We start from the raw sequence: 20,623 nt of genomic DNA on the forward strand, positions 1-20,623 counted from the left end.
CAGGGCAAAGGAGAAGCTGCTCTGAGAGGAGAACACAGAGGCCTACAGGCCTGCCCATGTCGGTGAGCGGTAGTGCTGAGGAACGCAGCACCCTGTAGTGCAGACTTGAGAGACACTTAGGGTTGACGGCTTATCCAACTAGTTCCCACCAGTTTTATCCTGGTCCCAACAAAATCCAACCAAATTAAATGAGAGCCAACCAGAATAAACCAGACCAGATGGTATCCAATGAGATTATACCAGACCTAACCAAATACAACCCCATTAGACTACATCCAATGAGATCTGACACCAGGGCCAAACAAATGTAAGCCAGATAGAAATCACTGGACCAAACTGCTCTTAGCCAGATTAAATCAGACTAAACAATATCCAACCAGAAGAAAACAAACAGCACCAGGTCCAACTTGAGTAAATTAGAACAGATCGGATCTAACCAGATTAAACCGGAATGAGCTAGACCCAACTAGAATATGCCAACCCAAACAGATTACACGAGTCCAAACCATACCCAACCAGAACAAACCAGATCCAACCAGATTAAACTAGAGCAAAGTAGATGATAACCAATTCAGGTCCTGGCAAATTATACCAGAACCAACTAGTTCCATCCATATTACACTAGACCAATCCATGTCCAAATTAAACCAGCTCCAACCAGATTAAGTCAGATCTAACCAGCTGAAGACCAAATAGACAAGTGTCTACTAGATCTGGTTCTAAAATAACTCTCCAAATGTCCATAATGGACGCTGCAGAAGGAACCTGGGTAAGTTGGTAGTTACTCAGAATGACGTAGGAGTCTACATGGTGCTGGCTATGACTTTGGTGAGGTGAGGCTGGCCTAGAGGCAATGGTGTGTGGGTAGGGTGTGGAGACTTCCCCAGTAGAGTCCATTACACACAGCCATGAAAACCTAGTTCAGGGAACAAACAAAACAACAAGAGCTAACCCACTAGATCAATGGTTCTAAAACTGTGCATTGCGACCCCTTTGGGGGTGGGGCTCAAACAACCCTTTTACCTAAGACCGTTGGAAAACACAGATATTTACATTGCAACTCATAACAGCAGCAAAATTACAGTTACAAAGCAGCAATGGAAATAATTTTGTGGTTGGGGGGGTCATCATGACATTAGGACTTGTACAAGAGACCGCAGCGTTAGGATGGGTGAGAACCAGTGCACTAGAGCCTTTCTGCTGATGGAGGGGAGACATCTGAGCAGAACTGGAGAGAGAAAAGAGGGGAAGGAGCCAGGAAGGGGCACAGAGTGGGGAACCCAAGAGAGACTGATGGCCTTGGCCACCATCTATCTCCATTCAGATGCCCAAATGTTTCCTTACCACAAACTAGCTTGATGACACTTGCCACTCAACCAAGTGGAAGAGCCAATCACATCCTTCATCCCTATGCCTGGGAGCTGAGAGGAGGAAAAAAGCTAGACTGGGGCAGGGCAACCATCCTGATCCTGGAGGAGGCATGGAAGGTATTTTCCGCAGACCCATTGCCCAGACCGGAACTTGCCTGCCTAGTCACTCCAGGTCTGCATCCCAGATCCAAGTGGGACTTAATGGTCCAAGTCTTGACACATCCTTGTGGCTCTTTACCCCAAGTTCCTTTGTCCCAGCTGCTTCACCAGGGACACACCAGGCAGGAGGGACTATGGGTCTTCTAGGCTTAATCAGCACAGATCCTTGTTGGAGCCCAGCAGAAACCTCTGGTCTTATAGCGTTAGAATTAACTCCAGAACCTGAGACTCAGCAAGGCATTTCCCCATAGCCACACCAACTGCTGACTATCTCAAGCCAGGACTCTTGGCCCAAACCTGAGTCCCCCCGAATCTCTTATCCCTCATGCTTTATCTGTATGAACCTCCTACCTCTTTCTTGAACGTTTTATCTACACAAGCAACCAGACAGCAATGAGTGGCTTCTCACAAGCCTGGATGGGCCCTGCCTCTTACACAATGAATCTTTTATCACCTCTTCTGCATGCTTAGGGCAGTCTAAGGTGCCCACAGTAGAGGCTTCAGGTTAGTGGCTGACTGAGCCCAGCTTCCCACACCCTGTTCGGTTGAGACTGTGTCCGCTCTCCTCCAAAAGTAGGTCCAACATCTGAAGGCTCTTACTGTATCCTCATACTCCTTTCCTGTTCCTTGCCCCACCCCCACCCCTTTCTCTCTCTCTCCCTCCCCCCTCTCAATGCATACAACCCAGGATAAAACAAAAAAACAAAACAAAACAAAACAAAACAAAAAAACAAAAAAACCCAAAACTCTGCTGTTATGCCAGCATCACCCAAAAGAGAGCAAAATTCCCCGGGACAGTGAAAACCAGATACATGGGTTTCCTCTAAGAAGATAGGGTCTTAGACTGTCAAGACACCGATGGAGCTGGGCACAGGCCACACTGCCTGTCTAAGGGTATGATACGGGGATCCCAGAGGGTCTTCTATCCACGGTCCCTCCTTTCTCTGGCTTACATGGAGAAGTCAGGGTTAGTGAGAAAGTTGGCATGTCACTCGTCAGAAGGCTTTACCACCGTCCCCAGAGCTGAGGGGATGGCACCTGGATCTGGTTCTCCCTACAGGGGATGTGGCTACTACTCCCTCTTATTCCTAAGAGGTGGCGTCAAACAGAATGGGGCCCAGAAGGGTTTCTGAGGGACTGCGTGTGGTGGTAAATGTTCTTTGGGGGTTTCTACCCCACATTAGACCACTTAGTTCCCAAATGAAAGACACAACACCTTGATATTTATACTAAGCCTTAAAGCACTAGAGCTGGGCAGTTCTGTCTGTGCTAGTTCGTCTACTTCCCTATCAATAACCCCAAGATATCCCTTGCCGTGTTCCACCTGGGCTGCTCCTGCTCTAACAGGCTGGGCCTCATGGCCCTGTTCTCACAATCTACATACCCCATGATGACTTCTTTTTTCTCTTCTTTCTCCTCCTCATGGTCCCTGTCTGAGCCCCCAAACCCAGGAACCTTTGCTCCGCCCCTCTTTGGCCCATCCCAGACCTTAGGCGTCTTTATTAACCAAAAATGGACAACATGGGGTAGGGGTAGCAAGGTTTACCTAACAAAAAAGAGGTATACATGAGGATCTGTTTATCTTGAAGCAGGTTTTTGATACAGTATTTAGGATTTGTATCCATAGCGTCACCAGACCCAACCCATGACAACTGTGTGTCCTAGCAGACTGTCAAGGTCTCAGATCACTGGGATCTACCAGTGCTGGGGACACAAGGCCTGAGCAGTCTACCCCTGTTATCTGATCCCATAATTTGGCCCTCCATATCCAACAGGAATTGGGGGTATTCGAGGCTCTGTCTCCCCCTTCAGGTCTTCTCAAGCAGAAGCTGCTGTTCTCTGGGCTGCCGGATCCCTGAGACGGCTCTGGAGTTTGGAGACAGTGGGTCGTTTGCAACATTGTATCTGGAAGAACTCTATAGAACGCGAGGGTGCAACAGAGAGAGCTGCAGGCACATGACAGTGGACCCCGCAAGGCTGGCAAGTGCAGGCAAATGAAAACCAAAGCACAAGTCTGGCCGTGAGCTGTGATGAACAAACCTGGCATAGAGAAGCCATTGGGGGTGTGTGGGGGAGGGGAGTTGGCCGTAACTACTGTGCATATCTGGGGGTGATGTCAAGTAAGGACATCATTTTGAAAGTGCCAAGGGACTTTTCTCATTCCGGTTTTAATTGACCGAGACTTTAGATGCTGAGCACTTAATGGCTATCAAAAATCAACTTGCAAGGCCAAGTGTGGAGCGTTCCTTTAGTCCCAGCTCTTGAGAGACGGAAGCAGGGGGATCTTGTGAGTTCAAGGTCAGCCTGGTCTATATAGAGAGATCCAGGCCAGCTAGAGTTATATAGTGTGGTGGTTTGAAAAAGCTGACACCCACAGGCTCATGTTTGAATAGCTGGCCCTTAGTTGGAGGAACTGTTTGGGAAGATTTAGGGGGTGTGGCCTCGAGGGCAGGCTTTGAGGCGTTAAAGTCTCTTGCCAACCCCCGGTGATCTCTCTCTGCCTCCTGCATGGGATTTTGCAGCCAAACTTTCTCTCCACCGTCATGGACTCTAATCCTACAAAACCATAAGCTCGATTAGACACGTTCATAGGTTTCCTTGGTCACAAGGTTTTATCACCGCAACAGAAAAGTAACTAAGACACGTAATGAGACCCTGTCTCTCCAAACAAAATAAGAACCGAAAAAAATCAACCTGAGATAGTCATTGTCTCACCCATTCAAGATTAAAGGTGTGGACACGCGTGGGTACAAGAAAGATGGAAGGAAACTTTATTAGGAGAAATTAAGGGAACGTGAGAGGGAACTCTTGAGGGTAGGAGGAAACAGATGTTGCATTTCTTTTGTCCGGAAGTTTTTATTGGACTTGTATCAAACACAGGACATGGGTTGGTCAGTTAGTGGGCCCTACAAGTTTGTCTATGTTTTTCTGGTCCAATCAGGGAAATGACCACATGCTGTCCACACATCGTCCATCCACTTACAGGAGTGGCCATGTTTGAAGCCCCAATATTTGAGTTGCTCTAACTGTTGACTGTGGCTCATGAGCAAGGTGTTACCCTGGGCCAGTGCCAATCTTGTGGGTATCTTCTGGCTGCTACACTATTTTGTTCCTTCTCCCCGTATGGGGTCAGCTTGTAGATTTTCTATCACAGCTACCAAGATATAGTTGAACTTTCCTTCACTATATTCAGGAGTATTGGGGCTAAGCCTGTGAAGTCAGGTCGGGATGGAAAGCAAGAATGAGTCGAAGTCACCTGCTAGGAGGCAGACAGGGGCTCTAAAGAGGCAAGGCAGTGTGGACAGACAGGTTGGCTGGCTGGCTGGCTTCTGCAGCGACATTTCTGGGGAAATGTATGTTGGTCATTATTGTCTTTTTGGTGTAGAAGAAACTTGGCAGTGGTGAAGTTAAAACCTAAGTGACCCAAAGTAGAATTTAGCAAAAGGAGGGTTTCCCCTATTTCTTAGATTGTAGAGCAATCTAAGGGTCTCTTCCATGGATAGATGTGAGAGGGAAAGCTAGAGGGTCATAGGTAGACCAGGAAAGTGACAGTACCTCCCTGCTAAAATGCCAGCCTCTTAGTCCCTGAAAATCTCCAAGAAGAGATGGTGAAAACACATGGGGCTAAACAGGACCCACAGGGTAAAGGGGAGGACCTAGGAACTTATACAATCTCAGAGTCTGTTTAGTGGGCTTTCACATTCCTCCATCCCAGAGGGAACTGCTCCCTTGCTTCAGAAAAGGAGTTACCTTGGCTTTCTCTGCATCGCCCTCTGTCTTTCCAAGACATTCGATTCTTTATGTGTCCCTTAGAGCGAGTTTGGTGAGCCCTCAGATGCCCTCCGGCACCCATATTGCAGGTGAATGGTTAATTTTGAAGCCCTTACAATGTCACTTCTATGACTAGCTATGCCAGCAGCAAGCATGTGGGGAGATGTTACAGAGCTAATATGCTTTCCAAGTGAGAAATCATTCTGTTCATGTAAAGATTAATGAGAGGGAAACTCCTTAAATGATAACACATGATGACAGGTTCTGGCTAACACACAGGAGGAACCTGCCTGGAGCAGAAATTTTTTTTAGCAATTTGTATAGGCTTTAAGTTTACACATTCCACATACAAGGGCATCTTGAAATCTCTTTCGGGTCCCTGCTCCAGGACACTCTTTGAACAATTTAGACGGAGACAGGAGACTGCAAGTCTGACCACTTGGGCAGATGGGAGGTTTGCACGGCGAAGATGCTGCCAGAACTATTTCTAAAGTACACCAGTGCCTGAGAGATATATTTATTTTGGAATGGTTGTCAGCCCAGGTCATCTCGCCCACCTGGCAGAATGATGCTTTTCCTGAGAAGGCTGAGCTGTTCCTTAGCGGGTGTTCTCTGCTATGGGGATGGGCCTGACAGCTGGCTGTAAGTCAGGGTTGCCTCCTCTTGTTATGGGAATGGAGCCTCACTGGAAGTCAACCTTGCAAATAAACACTAGCAGGCAGTTTCCTCAGCAACCTCTATTTTCAATGACGACAGGAAACAGTCTTTCTCCCTGTATCTAACAGGCCTGGTTAGCAACCAACAGATCTCCCCTGATCTTCCCGTTGAAGTAGCGGGGAAACCCTCCTTTAGCTAAATTCTACTTTGGGTCACTTAATTTTCTTAGGCAGGTTTTAACTTCACCACTGCCAAGTTTCTCCTACACCAAAAAGACAATAATGACCAATATACATTTCCCCAGAAATGCCTCAGCCAGCCAGCCAACCTGTCTGTCCACACTGCCTTGCCTCTTTAGAGCCCTTGTCTGCCTCCTAGCAGGTGACTTTGGCTCATTCTTGCTTTCCATCCCGACCTGACTTCACAGGCTTAGCCCTAAGACTCCTTTACCCAGAATCACCAGAAAGTAGGGTGCACACACAGCTCCCCGGAAGATGCAGCTCCCCAAGCAGGCTGGTCTGACCCGGAGCATAGAAAGTCCTCACTGTCTGGCATGTTGGAGGGTCCCTGGGGAGGGGGCAGTTTCTTTCAGGGGGATGTAAGCATTCCTCTGTCAAGATTCATCTGACTATATATACCTTAAATGGGCTCGCGATTTCATTGTGTGTAAGCTTTGTCTCGATAGGGCTGGCCTGAATAAAATGGCAGGGGCTATGAACGTCTATCGCTCAGGACAAACACTGGATCAGGAAGCACCAAATGTTGGGGTTTAAATCTTGGCCCGCGAGCCCGGACAAAGCACACCAAACCAACATGGCTCCGCGTGGAAAGGTTTAATGAGAGAAGAAGAGTAGAAGAGGGAGAAGTAAAGGCCGGCCTTGAGCACACAGAGGTAAGGAACAAAGGGGACGGATGGACGAGCAGGGAAGAGAAGAGTAAGGCCAAGAAACCCCTTTTATAGTCAGGCATACCTGGCTGTTGCTAGGCAACTGTGGGGCGGAGCATACCTGGCTGTTGCCAGATAGCTGTGAGGGGTGGGGCTTAGACAGAATACCAACAGCAAGGAAGTGAGGGAGGGCAGACTGTAGCCTTGCCTCCCGGTGCAGGAAACATGGAGATGCAGGTGACACTCTGAAGAACTTGGTACCAGCTGCTGAGCAAAGACACAGGAGGTCAGGAAAAAACACACAGTGACAGCCAACAGAGGTCCCTAGGTGAGCTTGGGCAGGAACGCCCCTCACACCCCGAGCTCCACTCGGCCGCCCTTCAGAAGCTTCGAAATAAGATGTCACTACCACCCTGCACAGGAGGGATTCACCCACAGAATAAACAGCCAGGCTGGCATCCTTTGGGCACCCTGTGGTATTCTCACCAATGATGGGCATGAGACCGGGTGCCCATATATCTATGACACCCTCGGAGAGGCGTGCCGAGGTGGTTACGCGTGTGGGAACCAGCGAGGAAGAAGCAGTGTTAGCCGCGGCTCTTATAAACACGAGGCAAGTGACTAAGGAGAATTGGGAGGGCGCACAATGGGAAAACTGATGGCCGTCTGCTGTCCTCAAAGAGACGAAAGACAAACATGAAAGCAGCAACAGACATGTTTACCCTAAAACCCATATGAGAAAATAAGCAGGAAGAGTCCGGAGAACCCTGGAAACAATTAAGCAATGGCGGGGGTGTGGGGCTGCTCCCAGCAGATGTTAAAAATACTCTAAACTGTCCGCTGCTAACAGTGCCGCGCTGGTGTGTGTTAAGTAAGCCAGAGGCAGAAGGGGCTGGATCAGCCACATACCCATAGCAGGAAGATGGTTTACGTAGGAGCAGGCAGGCTTCCAGCTAGAGGACCAGCATCTCCATGTCCTTGTGTGTCACATGAGATGCCATAGGACAAGGTTCCAAGTGGATCAGATTTGAGAAATAAACTATGGGCCGTAAGAACACAGAGCGGCTTGAGAATTACTTTGTAACCTGGACACAGGAGACCCTTCCCAATACTGTGTAAGACTCCATATGACTCAAGGGAATGTCAGGGTAGTGAGTTAGGGACCCTTGGGAGTTGTCGCACAGACTAATCTATTTAATAAAAAGAGTCCAGAAACACTGAGGAAAAAACCAAAATGGAGTAGGGCAAGCCATGAGTGGGTCAAATGGCCGCCAGGACCCTTGGCACACAAACAAGTGTAGTGCCCTCGCTTGGACTTGGGTAGACACAAACTTACTCTCACCCATCAGATTGATGAAGCCCCGATAGTTTATATTGCTGTAAAGATTGGGGGGGGGGGCTGTCTAGATACCATTGGCCACCAAGCAGTGAGAAGGTCCCAGTGAGGGGAACCATTTGCCCTCACAGACTCAGGCTGTTCCCCTTGTGGGAAACATAAACAAACTGTCCTGTCTTTTCTATGAAAAAGGTTAAATAAGATAAAATGCCACCTAAAAAATCTGTAAAGAAGTCGTTTTGAAGAACTTCAAATGCCTCTGGGGTTTCTGTTTCCTGAAATCAGGATATAGGCTCAACATTGCAACTGGGCATTCAAAGCTGCTGATCAAGTGTGGCATTTCAAATTAGCATTAGTATAAGAATAGCAGGCAGAATGAGGCACAGGACTCCTCCATGGGATAAAAATCACAGCAGGCCCCATGGTGTGCCTGCTTACATGAATGGCTACATAAAACTACACATCCTTTTGTAGAGGGGAAACCTTTTTGCCTTGACAAGATAGTTTGAATTGGGGGTTGGGGATTTGGCTCAGTGGTAGAGCGCTTGCCTAGGAAGCGCAAGGTCCTGGGTTTGGTCCCCAGTCCCAGAAAAAAAAAGAAAAAAAAAAAGATAGTTTGAGGGGATTTGGCTCAGTGGTAGAGCGCTTGCCTAGGAAGCTCAAGGTCCTGGGTTCGGTACCCAGCCCCGGAAAAAAAAAAAAGATAGTTTGAATTGCATGGTAATTTTCTTATGACCCAGATCTGTTTCTCTCTTGTTTTTAATTGAAAATATCTTTTTTTCCACACAACATATTCTGATCGCAGTTTCTCCTCTTGGTTCTTCCCAGGTCCTCCCCACCTCCCTAGCACCTATCCAACCCCATCACTTCTTTCTCTCTCCCTTTAGAAAATAAACAAGGCAATAAAACAAACAAACTGAACAGAACAACAGAAACGGAGAAAAATGAAGCAGCATGAGAAATCACACGCACACATGTGCACGCTCACACATATGCACACTCACACAAACACACACCATGCACACAAACACACACACACACACACACACACGGAAACACACAGACACAGACATTACACATACACACACAAAACCCACAAAAACCACAAAATTGGAAAACACAATAGTTAATCAAAGGTCAAGTAAGGTTACAAAAAAAATCCAAATTAAGTATTATAAAACAAAATTCACCAAGTTCATCTTGGGTCAAAGGTGCTTGCCTTAGTTAGGGTTGCAGCTGCTGGTGATAAAACACCTTAAACACAAGCAACCTGGTGAAGGGAGGATGGATTTTGCTTACACTTTCAAGCCATAATCCATCACCGACAGAACTCAAGCACGGCAGGAACCTGGAGCAGGAGCTGATGCAGAAGCCATGGGAGAGTGTAAGTTGATGTCTACATGCAGGTGAGGGCTGGCACAAATTAGGTCAAGGCCCATGATTGGACAGTAAAAATGAGGCGGGGACAAAGCTTTTGTAAGGCAGGAGAGAGGGGGAAGGAGAAGAAGAATCAAGATGGTAACGGAGAACGATGACCCCGATCCATGTGGCCTTAAATGGCCATAGGTAGTCATGAATATTCCTTAAGGGATGGATTTCTATAGGTCAATTTATCTTATCCAGGTGGGCGGTTTATATCTTCTCTCATTTGGCTCTAAGTTTATGGTGTGGACATTCTGCGGGGTGTAAAATTTGCTAAGTAAATCGGAGATAAAGTCATTGTTAAATTACAAGTTGCTGGAGTTTTGAACTTGTTGGGTGTGTTGGAGTGTGGGCAGAGTTTGTGGCTAGCAGAGGGGCAGCCGGGAGAGATACTAACCAGAGATAAATTAAGGCTAGCTCCACATGACCCTCCAGTGCCAGAACTGACTCTTGGGACCAGCGTGGCAAGGTGCCATGTTGGAAGGGCTCACAGACCGCCTGGGTCAGAGAGTACTTGGGGGCAGCATGGAGCCCCTGAGATAAATTATTGTTAGGTCTATATGGCCCTACGGTGCTGGAACTAACGCCAGGGAGCGCCCACCCAGGTCGGAGAGTACCAGGGGGCCATGTGCTAGAACCAGCCGCACAGCTGAGATGAGGATACCCTGCAGATGCCATGTGGCCCTACAGTGCCATCAGTAGCACACGATAAAAGGCACCATATTTTTTAATGATTATCACAACAGGTGAGTGCTGCTTACTGGCTTGCTCCTCATGGCTTGCTCAGCCTGTCTTCTCACAGCACCCAGTACCACCATCCCAGGGATGGCCCTGCCCACCGTGAGTGTGCCCTCCAGCACCAATAATCAACCAAGAAAACGGACTGTAGGTTTACCCACGGGCAGATCTGGTGGGGACATTTTCTCAAGTGAGGTTCCCTCTTCCAAACAGACTCTAGCGTGTGTCAAGTTAACATAAAAACCAGCACAATTGGCCCCTTATCAACCTGACACACAGGCACATCGCTGGTCAGCTACAACCTTTCCTTTCTTGCTTGTCCCCAAGATCCCGGGTTTATTAAAATCACAATATAAAACATTTCAACTTTTAAAAAGTCCCACCATGTTTATAGATTCAAAGGCTTGAAGAGCTTAATCGCTTCACAATATCCAAAGCCTTTAAAAAAATATTCAAAGTCTCTCTAAAACTCCCAAATCTCTCAACTGTGACCTCCTGTTGAGAGAGAGAGACAGATACAGAGAGAGAGAGAGAGAGAGAGAGAGAGAGAGAGAGGGAGAGGGATAAAGAGAGGGAGGGGAGGGGGAGGGAGAGAGGGAGAGGGAGCGAGGGAGGGGGAGGGGGAGAGGGAGAGGGAGGGGGAGGGGGAGAGGGAGAGGGAGGGGGAGAGGGAGAGACAGAGACAGAGGGAGAGGGGAAGGGAGATGGGGGCTTGGGAAAGGGGGAGGAAGAGGGGGAAGAAGAGGGGGAGGGGGAAGGAGAGGGAGAGGGAGAGACAGAGGGAGAGGGAAAGGGGGAGGGAGAGGGGGGTTGGGAGAGGGGGAGGGGTGAGGGGGGTTGGGAGAGGGGGAGGGGTGAGGGGGAGGAAGAGGGGAAGAAGGGGGAGAGGGGGAGGGGAAGGGGGAAGGAGAGGGAGAAGGAAAGGGAGAGGGGGAAGGAGAGGGAGGGGGAGGAGGAGGGGGAGGGAGAGGAAGAGGGGGAAGAAGAAGAGGAAGGAAAGGGAGAGGGAGGGGGAGAGGGAGGGGGAGGAGGAGGGGGAGGGAGAGGAAGAGGGGGAAGGAGAGGGAGGGGGAAGGGGAGGGGGAGAGAGAGAGGGAGAAGGAGGGGGAGAGGGAGGGGGAGGGGGAGAGGGATAAATAGAGGGAGAGGGAGAGGGAGGGGGAGGGGGAGAGGGGTTATGTACTTTCTTCCTCTAAATGGAAAGACCCCGGGGCACAGTCACAATCTGAACCAAGCAAACCCAAGCTCCAACAGTGTTCAATAACTCAGCGTCTGATGTCTGAGAGTCACACACAATCTTCCGGGCTCCAAAGGCTTGGACAGTTGGACTTTTCTGGCTCTACCGTTCACAGCACATCCAGCTTGCTCCATAGGCTCAGGCTGGCTCCCTGCTCCACCCGCCGCTGTCCTTGTCAGGAATCTACTGATGTCTCTAAAAAATTCCCAGGTCTCCTGCGACAGCTGCGTGACACTCTCAGCTCCTCTCCATGACCCCTCCAGTCTCGGGCTGTCTACTAAACTTAAGGCTACACCTCCGACAACGGCCCCTTCTGGCCTCTCTTCAGGGATTCTATCTGGTACCAAGCCTCAGCTGCTCTCCATGACTGCTTCATGCCTTCAAAGCCGTTACCATCCAGGTGACCTAGACTACCAAGTTCAGCTGCCAGCATGGGTGCCAACTCTGAGCAAATGCTCCCAAATTTACTGTCCCCACCGACGCTGGAGTCTTCCTTATCAGTGTTGATTTTTCAATTCTGGCTAACCAGCATCAATTGTCTTGGTAGAGTCAAGGTTTCACTCCCACAAACCAGAATTCGGGCTCTGCTTCCCTCTACACATCCACAAGCCAGGCCTCTACCGTCTGCTCTGTGGTCAGCTTCCTTATTCCCCAAGTCCCCACCACCGCTCACCAGGGTCTCAATGCTCGCTGGCCTTTCCAGACCGGAGCTCTAAAGTCCTTCTACAATCCTTCCAAAAAAAAAAAAAAAAAAAACACGGTCAACTCTGCCACAGCCAATACCCGACTCCTGGTACCAATATTTGTCTTCAATGGGGTTTTCTACTGCTGGTGTTAAAACACCAGGGCCCTAAGCAGCCTAGGGTATAAATGACTGATTTCAGTTTACATTTCCACATCACCAGCCACCATCGAAGGAAGCCAGGACAGGATCTCAAGCAGTGCAGGGACCTAGAGGTAGAAACTGAAGCAGAAACCATGGAGGGGTGCTGCTTACTGGACTGTTTGCCATGGCTTGCTCAGCCTGCCATCTCATAGCCCCCAGAATCACCAGCACAGGGGTGGCACTGTCATTAGTGTCCTTGGCCCTCCCGCATAAACCATTGATGAAGAGAATGGACCACAGGCTTGTCCACAGACCAGTCTGGGCGGGGGCATTTTCTCAGCTGAGGTTCCCGCTTTCGAAACGACTCCAGCTTGTATTAAATCAACATAAAAATGGCCACCTCAGTATCACAAAAAGAACTTCAAAGGAATGGTTCATGAGCCCTTCCCTCTACTAAGGAGTTATTGCTAGTTGGGGGTCTTTCTGAGGACCAGAGAGACAGTTTTCTTTAAGGATATGGCCCTGTGGGTCAACTATGTTCCACACCCACAAGTATCTGAGGAGGACAAACTGTACTTCTTTTTGTTTGTTTGTTTGCTTGGTTGGTTGGTTTTTGTTATTTTTTTTTAAAGGGCCAAGTTAGGAGTGGCTGGGAGTGGGTCAAGAAAGAGGTGGATAATTGGAGTATATGATCAAAATATATCAGATACATAAAGAAAATTTTCAAAGAATTAATAAAAAAATACTGCTGTCATTTTCTAAAAGCTTCCCAGAAACTGATAAGTTCTTTCTGAGGCAAGGAGTGGGCAGGGTGGATCCTTTAATCCTGATCTTTTGGGTCAGGTCAAGTTTTATGGATTTGAACATTTAAACAAAATTCATAGGAAGAGATGTCTCACTGCAAGAAAAAGCTGAAACACGTAAATCGAAATCTGTGGTGCACGTAAATCACACAAGTCCCAAAGCTCAGGATCCTCACCACCAAGGGCAACAGAAACAGCTGTCTGGAGGAAGCTCAAAGCCTTCATAAAACTCAGCAGAAAAAACATCCTTACAAAACACAGATGTGAGGAATGCAGAAGTGTGATTCGCCTGGATGCTAGAGAGGGGTCTGGAACTAGTTTAAGGTGGGTTGGGTATTCTGGATATGACACTGGTCCAGAGTGCCCCTGGATGTCGTGGAGATGAATACCAGGCACTAACCGTGAAGTGCTAGCATAGCTCTGATTCGCCCCAATACAGTACCACAAAAATCACAAAGGTGCGGCATCATGAACAGAGGGGGGCCTGGGAGAGACTCGTCAGTAATCAGGGAGTTCCCTTGTCTCTATAGTTTCAAAGATTCATGAATGAAAAGTGAGGTCGATCAGATACATATGCAGCAGAGGATGGCCTTATCTGAAGTCGGTGGGAAGGGAGGCACGTGGTCCTGTGCAGGTTTGATGCCCCGGTGTAGGGGAAGGCTGGAGCGGTGGGGTGGGAGTGGGTGGGGGAGCACCCTGGGGGAGCACCCTCATAGAAGCAAATGGGAAAGGGAATAGGGAGGATGGAATGAGGGGTTGTGGAGGGTTAACTGGGAAGGGAGATATCATTTGAGATGTAAATGAATGGAATGATGAATAAAAACTTTTTTAAAAAGAAAATAAAGATAATTTTAAGAAGAAGGAAAAGAGTGGGATTTAATTCAGATAGAGCATGGGGCTGGAGCTGGTCTGTGTAGATAAGTGGGTGACTGTTCAGAGCTCAGGTACAGGGGACGCCATCCCCCAAACCCTTTAACACTTTGTTCCTTCTTTATCTTGAAAATGCACTTTCAGAAAACAAATGATATGCAGAAGGCTATGCTCTGAAGAAGCCAGTGCTTTTAGCCAAGGTTGAAGCTATGCCTCTTACACAAAGCAGATGTCTTCGTCTACCGCCAGCAGCTTCTTTGGAAATCCTGATGGGCCCTCGAGACAATCCAGCTGTGGCTCTCTGCCAAGGACAAGGGACTATTTGCTCCTCCCAGACCCAGAGGAATGTTATCTCCTTCCTGTCCTGGGCACCTCCGTGTGACAAGTCTCTAACAGGGGCTTGTCATGTGAACTCCCAGACAGGACTGTGGAGTCCCTGGAGCGGGGACAAGGCAGGCCAGCATTGCAGCCTTAGCCCTGAGCCCAAGAACAACATGGTAAGCCACTTTAAATTCATGCGGCTCTCCCAGGGAGCCCAGACATGGACTCGAAGTTCTCTAAAATTAACTAGTCATATCCTCCTTTAACTTGTGACTTTCCTCTTTTCATAGACATACACTAAGCGCACCCCTCAGTCAAGTTGCTCAGACCCAGCCAATCGCCATGTTATTTCCTAGGACAGGAGTATCATGTCATAGCTGGTGTAAGATAGAAAAGCCCACTGGCCTTTGGGAGCTGGAGGCTGGCTAAGATGGGTCTCTCAAGTCTTTCCACCGGAAACTTTGCAGAAGAATCCATATTTGGAAGCCATGGTTAGATATCTAATCCATAGCCAGGATCCGCGGAGCAGAAACAAACTTCATTTTGAAAACACTGCTTCGTAAATTCGTTTGACTCCAGCCCAACTCAAAAATGGTGTGGGCATGTGTGCACGTGCACGTGTGTGTGTATGTGTGTGTGCTTGCGTGCATGAGTGTGCACCTGTGTATGCGCATGTATGCCTGCATGCATGCCTGCATACATACGTGCGTGCCTACCTGCCTGTGTACATGAGTGCATGCGTGCGTGCGTGCGTGCGTGTCTGCCTGCGTGCCTGCCTGCGTAGTGCGTGCCTGCCTGCGTAGTGTGTGCCTGCCTGCGTAGTGCGTGCCTGCCTGCGTACGTGTGTGCCTGCCTGCGTATGTGCGTGCCTGCCTGCGTACATGCGTGCGTGCATGCGTATATGCTTGCGTATGTTTTGGCGCCTTAGTGGGTTTTCGCAGGCTTAACCAGAAAGAAAATTGCAAGGGTATCTAAGTTAACCGATGGTTGCGCAGCTATGAAGTAGAATGGGGTTCTCTGTACTGGGCAGGGATGTGAAGCAGCAGCAGAGGTCCCCCGGGCTTGTTGAAGAAGTGCCGGAATCCCTCAGCTCCTCTGGTTTTGAGTGATGAGCCACCCGCCACATGCTAGCCAGTCCTGTTGTTAATACCGAGCCACTCCCACTGCATGGAGGGAGCATCTTCAGCAAAATGGCGAGCCTCCTAGATGGCTATTGGAGGACTTGCTGGAAACAGGAGCAGCAGAAGCAATGCCATACAAGCCACTGGCACTCACCTATGGGAGGAGGCCTTCGACAGTGAACTAAAGAAATGAGAGGCCAGGATGAATGTGACTTGAGGCCAACACCACTGTCACCATAGCTTAATCCCTCTTTAGCCACATTGCCCAAAGTCCCAATGACATTACTGACTGGGGACACTGTTCCCACAACGCAGATCATGTGAGGAAGGGGACAAGGCTCACACCCCAGGAGAGAAGAAGCTCCCTTTAGTAGGGTCATTGCTCATGCCACATGAAGATGTGGTTCACTCTCTCTATGCCTCAAGCTGAGGGTTCTGAAATAGGACACCCTCTGTTTCTTTTGTCTGGAAGGATCACCTTTCCCAGGATGCCCCAGGAATCCTGTCCTCTCATCTCAATGGCAGGAAAGACATCACTTGCATGTGCCTGGGCAAATCCTAGAGGACTGGGTCTCACTCACACCCTCTATACCATCCCAGGCATCCCCTTGGCAAGTGTGGGATTTCAGGATGGCTCTAGGCTTCCCCCTCATCATCCTCCTCTCAAGTCCTGTGTTTGGATGGAACCATTTTCTGCTTCTTCAGCATCAGGGACTCTAAAAGGGAAGCTTCCAGAAGGCCTGGATGAGGGACAACTTCCCACTGAGGCCTGAGAAAAGGAGAGTGGGAAGCTTCCGAGTCCAGTTTCAGCAGCAGAGAACAGAGCAAGACCTGGAGTCCCCAAGAAGACATCAAGAAGTGAACAGCTTCCTGGCTCGGTTTCTGCTCTTGGTCTATTGTTGAGGTGACAGAGGGGCAATGTTTCTTGATAACAATGGTTCTCAACCCCCCTAATGCTGCCACCCTTTAATACAGTTCCTCCTATTGTGTTGACCCCCAACAGCTGCTACTCCATATCTGTAATTTTGCTACTCTTATGCATTGGAACATAAATATCAGTGTTTCCAGCAGTCTTAGGAGACTGTTGTGACCCACTGCTTAAGAGTGTACCATCTAAAAGGCACCTAGAAGGAGCACCAGGGAATACATCCTGTCCAGGCTGGCATCAAAGGAACCATGGAACCAACTGGGAATTTCCAGAACCAGGACCGTGAACAGGTATTGTAGGGTGGGGCCCAGAGCTCCACATTGAAGAGGCAGGAACGTGAACAGGTAGCATAGGACAGGGCCTGAACTGAAGTCTACAGAAGGGAAGGCCTGTATCTCTGTGACACCTCAGAGTGGCTGCCACAGGAAGGCTGGACAGGCTGTGCCAGCTCTCACAGACAACCAGTCCTCGTGAGCTTTGCTCTGCAGAGCAAATGGCCCCAGGTGTGACCGGAAATCCCTGCGTGCTGGCACTCGGGAGGGGTCGGGGTCTAAAATAAGATAGCATTTTTAAGATAGATACTATCCATCGACCTGGAAGTGGCCAGGTGAGTTCTAGCACATTCTTGCTGGTGAGGACTGCACAACCAGGGGACTGGGGAACCCAAGACAGACTCCACCAGCAGACCAGCAGGGATCGAAACAGATCTATGGCAGCAAACGTCAGTGGGGACGTCAAGTGGCTAGAATCTCACACATGCTCAGAAGACGGAATGGTTCGACAGGGGAGATGGGGGCTTCCGCTGTGACTCTAGTCGCAAAGCCCCACCCCTCCTTCTCAGGGGAAGAAGTAAAGAATGCCATGCCTTCCTCCAACTGCCTCAGACCATGGTAGGATTGCACCGGAGTTCACGCCGGGGAACCAAGGCTTCTATTGGGCTTACTAACAGAGCAATGGGTGAGGGGTTATGGGAGGGAGCGTAGATGATGTTAACGCAGCCACACTGGAAGGACAGCATGGATAACTCCTCCATGACTGTACACACACGGCTTCCTCCTCTCGGACTTCCCCACCCATGGACAGTAGCCACATACACTTAGGATGGAAATTTATGCCCCTGTTTGGGAAGGATGGCTGGATCCTCTCTCTTCATAGTACTCCCTCCCCCTCCTCCTGTTTTCTCTTTTCTCCCTCCTCCTTTCTTTCTCCCCTTGTTCTTCTCCCAGATGATTTAAAATCCTGCAAATACATCAGTGAGGCTCAGAAAACAGTCCTGTACAACATCAAGACACAGCTGTTTAGTCCTATGGGAAAAACATGGAAATGATCATTTGTGTACACAGTTTTAATGGTAGATGTTTCTGCCTCCTCCTCTTCTCCCTCTTCCTCTTCCTCCTCCTCTTCTTCCTTTTTTCCTATTCTTCCTCCTCTTCTTCCTCTTACTCTCCCTCCTCTTCTCCTTCCTCTTCTTCTCCTCTTTTTCCTATTTTTCCTCATCCTTTTTTTTTTTTGCTTGTTTTTAAAATTTATTTCATCTACTTTCATTCTGGTTGTTACCTTCCCCTCCCAGTTCCCCCTCCCGCAGTTCCTCATCCCATTCCTCTTCCCCCTTGCCTCTGAGAGGATGCTGCCCCCCCCCAGATCTCCCTTCCCTGGGGCCTCAAGGTTCTTGAGGATTTAGTGTATCTTCTCCCACTGAGGCCTGACCAAGCAGACCTCTGCCATATTTTGTGCCAGGGGCCCATGTATGTTCCTGGTTGGTGGCCCAGTCTCTGAGAGCTCCCTGCGGTCTAGGTTAGTTGAGACTGCTGGTCTTCTTATGGGGTCACCCTCCCCTTCATCTTCAGTCCTCCTAATTCAACCATAGGGGTCCCCGACATCAGTCAAATGGTTGGGTGTAAGTATCTGTGTCTATCTTAGTCAGCTGCTGGTAGGGCCTCTCAGAGGACAGCCATGCCAGACTCCCTTCTGTAAGGACATCATAGCATCAGTAATAGTGTCAGGCCTAGGTGTCTCCCCTTGAGGTGGATCCCAAGTTGGACCTGTCATTGAACCTCCTTTCCCTCAGTCTCTTCTCCATTTGTGTCCCTGCAGTTCTTTTAGACAAGGACGATTCTGGATCAGAAATTTTGACTGTGGGTTAGTAACCCAGTCCCTGCACTTGAGGCCCTGACTATCTCCTGGAGGTGGACTCTTCGTGTTCCTTCTACCCAATGTTGGGCTAAACTCACCCACAGTGAGTCCTGAGTCTCTCACCTCCTGGGTCTCTGGTATCTTCTAGAAGGACCCCCCACACACACCTTCCACTCCCCAAGGCTGCTTATTTCCATTCATTCTCCTGTCTCTCTGAGTTTCTCTCTGCCCCCCCCCCCATACCTGATTCTGTTCCCTTTCCCCTCTCCCACCCCTCTCCCATCCAGGTCCCTCCTTCCCTTTGCTCCCTCCCACCCCCGTGATTATTTCTTTCCCCTTTCTAATTGAGATTGAAGCATCCTCACTTGGGCTTTTCTATTTGTTATGCTTGTTATGGTCTGTAGGTTGTATCTTAGGTATTCTGTATTTTTTGGCTAATATCCACTTAGTGAGGACATACCATGCATATCCTCTTGGTTACCTCACTCAGGATGATATTTTCTAGTTCTATCCATTTGCCTGCAAAATTCACGATGTCCTTGTTTTTAATAGCTGAGTGGTATCCCATTGTATAAATGAACCACATTTTCTGCATCCATTCTTCAGTTGAGGGACATCTGGGTTGTTTCCAACTTCTGGCTATTAAATATAAGACTGCTATGAACATGGTGGAGCACGTGTCCTCGTGATATGGTAGGGAATCTTTTGGGTATATGCCCAAGAGTGGTGTAGCTGGGTCTTCAGGTAGAACTATTTCCAATTTTCTGAGGAACCACCAGATTGAATTCCAGAGTGATTGTACCAATTTGCAATCCCACCAGCAATGGAGGAGTGTTCCTCTTTCTCCATGTCCCCACCAGCATGTGATTTCACTTAGAATTTTTGGTCTTGGCCATTCTGACTGGTGTGAGGTGGAATCTCAGGGTTGTTTTGATTTGCATTTCTCTGATGACTAAGGACTTTGAGCATTTCTTTACGTGCTTCTCGGCCATTTGAAACTCTTCCGTTAATGAATTATCTATATCCCATTTTTAATTGGGTTATTTGGTTTTTTGGGTGTAACTCTTACCAAGCAAGTGAAGGAAAGATCTGTATGACAAGAACTTTAATTCTCTGAAAAAAGAAATCAAAGAAGACCTCAGAAGATGGAAAGATCTCCCACACTCATGGACAGGTAGGATTAACATAGTGAAAATGGCCACCTTACCAAAAGCAATCTATAGATTCAGAGCAATCCCCATCAAAATTCCAACACAATCCTTCACAGACGTAGAAAGAGCAATCCTCAACTTCATATGGAAAAACAAAATCCCAGGGGTAGCCAAAAGAGTTCTCAACAATAAAAGAATTTCTGGGGGAAATCAACATTCCTGACCTTAAGTTGTATTACAAAACAATAGTGATAAAAAAAAAAAAAACCCCACATGGTATTGCTACACAGACAGACAAGACAGGTCGATCAATGGAATGATAAACAGGCTGAGAAAGAAATTAGGGAAACAATACTCTTGGTACAGAGACAGACAGGTCGATCAATGGAATAGAATGGAAAATCTTGAAGCAAATCCATATACCTACAAACACTTGATCATTGACAAAGAAGCCCAAAACACACAGTGGAAAGAAGAAAGCATCTTCAGTAAATGGTGCTGACCCAACTGGTGGTCTGTATGTAGGAAAATGAAAATAGATCCATATTTATCACAATGCACAACACCCAAGTCCAAGTGGATCAAGGACCTCAACATTAAACCAGATACACTGGATCTAATAGAAGAGAAAGCGGGAAAGAGCCTCGAACTCATTAGCACAGGGGGAAAACTCCTGAACTGAACACCAATGGCCTAGGCTCTAAGACCAACAATTGATAAAAGAGACCTCATGAAACTGGAAACCTTCTGTAAGGCAAAGGACACAGTCAATAGGAGAAATGAGCAACCTTCAGACTGGGAGAACCTTCACTAACCCTACATCCAATAGAAGGCTAATACCTAAACTATATAAAGAACTCAAGAACTGGGTTGGGGATTTAGCTCAGTGGTAGA

General features: G+C 48.3%; 1 long non-coding RNA gene across 1 annotated transcript; it reads left to right on the top strand.

The window, feature by feature from the left end:
• Positions 1-6,998: 6,998 nt before the first annotated feature.
• LOC147998576 (uncharacterized) lies at positions 6,999-14,656 on the top strand. Its single transcript, XR_015645154.1, has 3 exons — positions 6,999-7,456; positions 9,008-9,563; positions 14,220-14,656. It is a non-coding gene; the product is annotated as an uncharacterized LOC147998576 (long non-coding RNA).
• The last annotated feature ends 5,967 nt before the right edge of the window (positions 14,657-20,623 follow it).

The sequence above is a fragment of the Rattus norvegicus genome, chromosome 20 (assembly GCF_021556685.1).
Source record: "Rattus norvegicus strain SHRSP/BbbUtx chromosome 20, alternate assembly SHRSP_T2T, whole genome shotgun sequence".
NCBI lineage: Eukaryota > Metazoa > Chordata > Mammalia > Rodentia > Muridae > Rattus > Rattus norvegicus.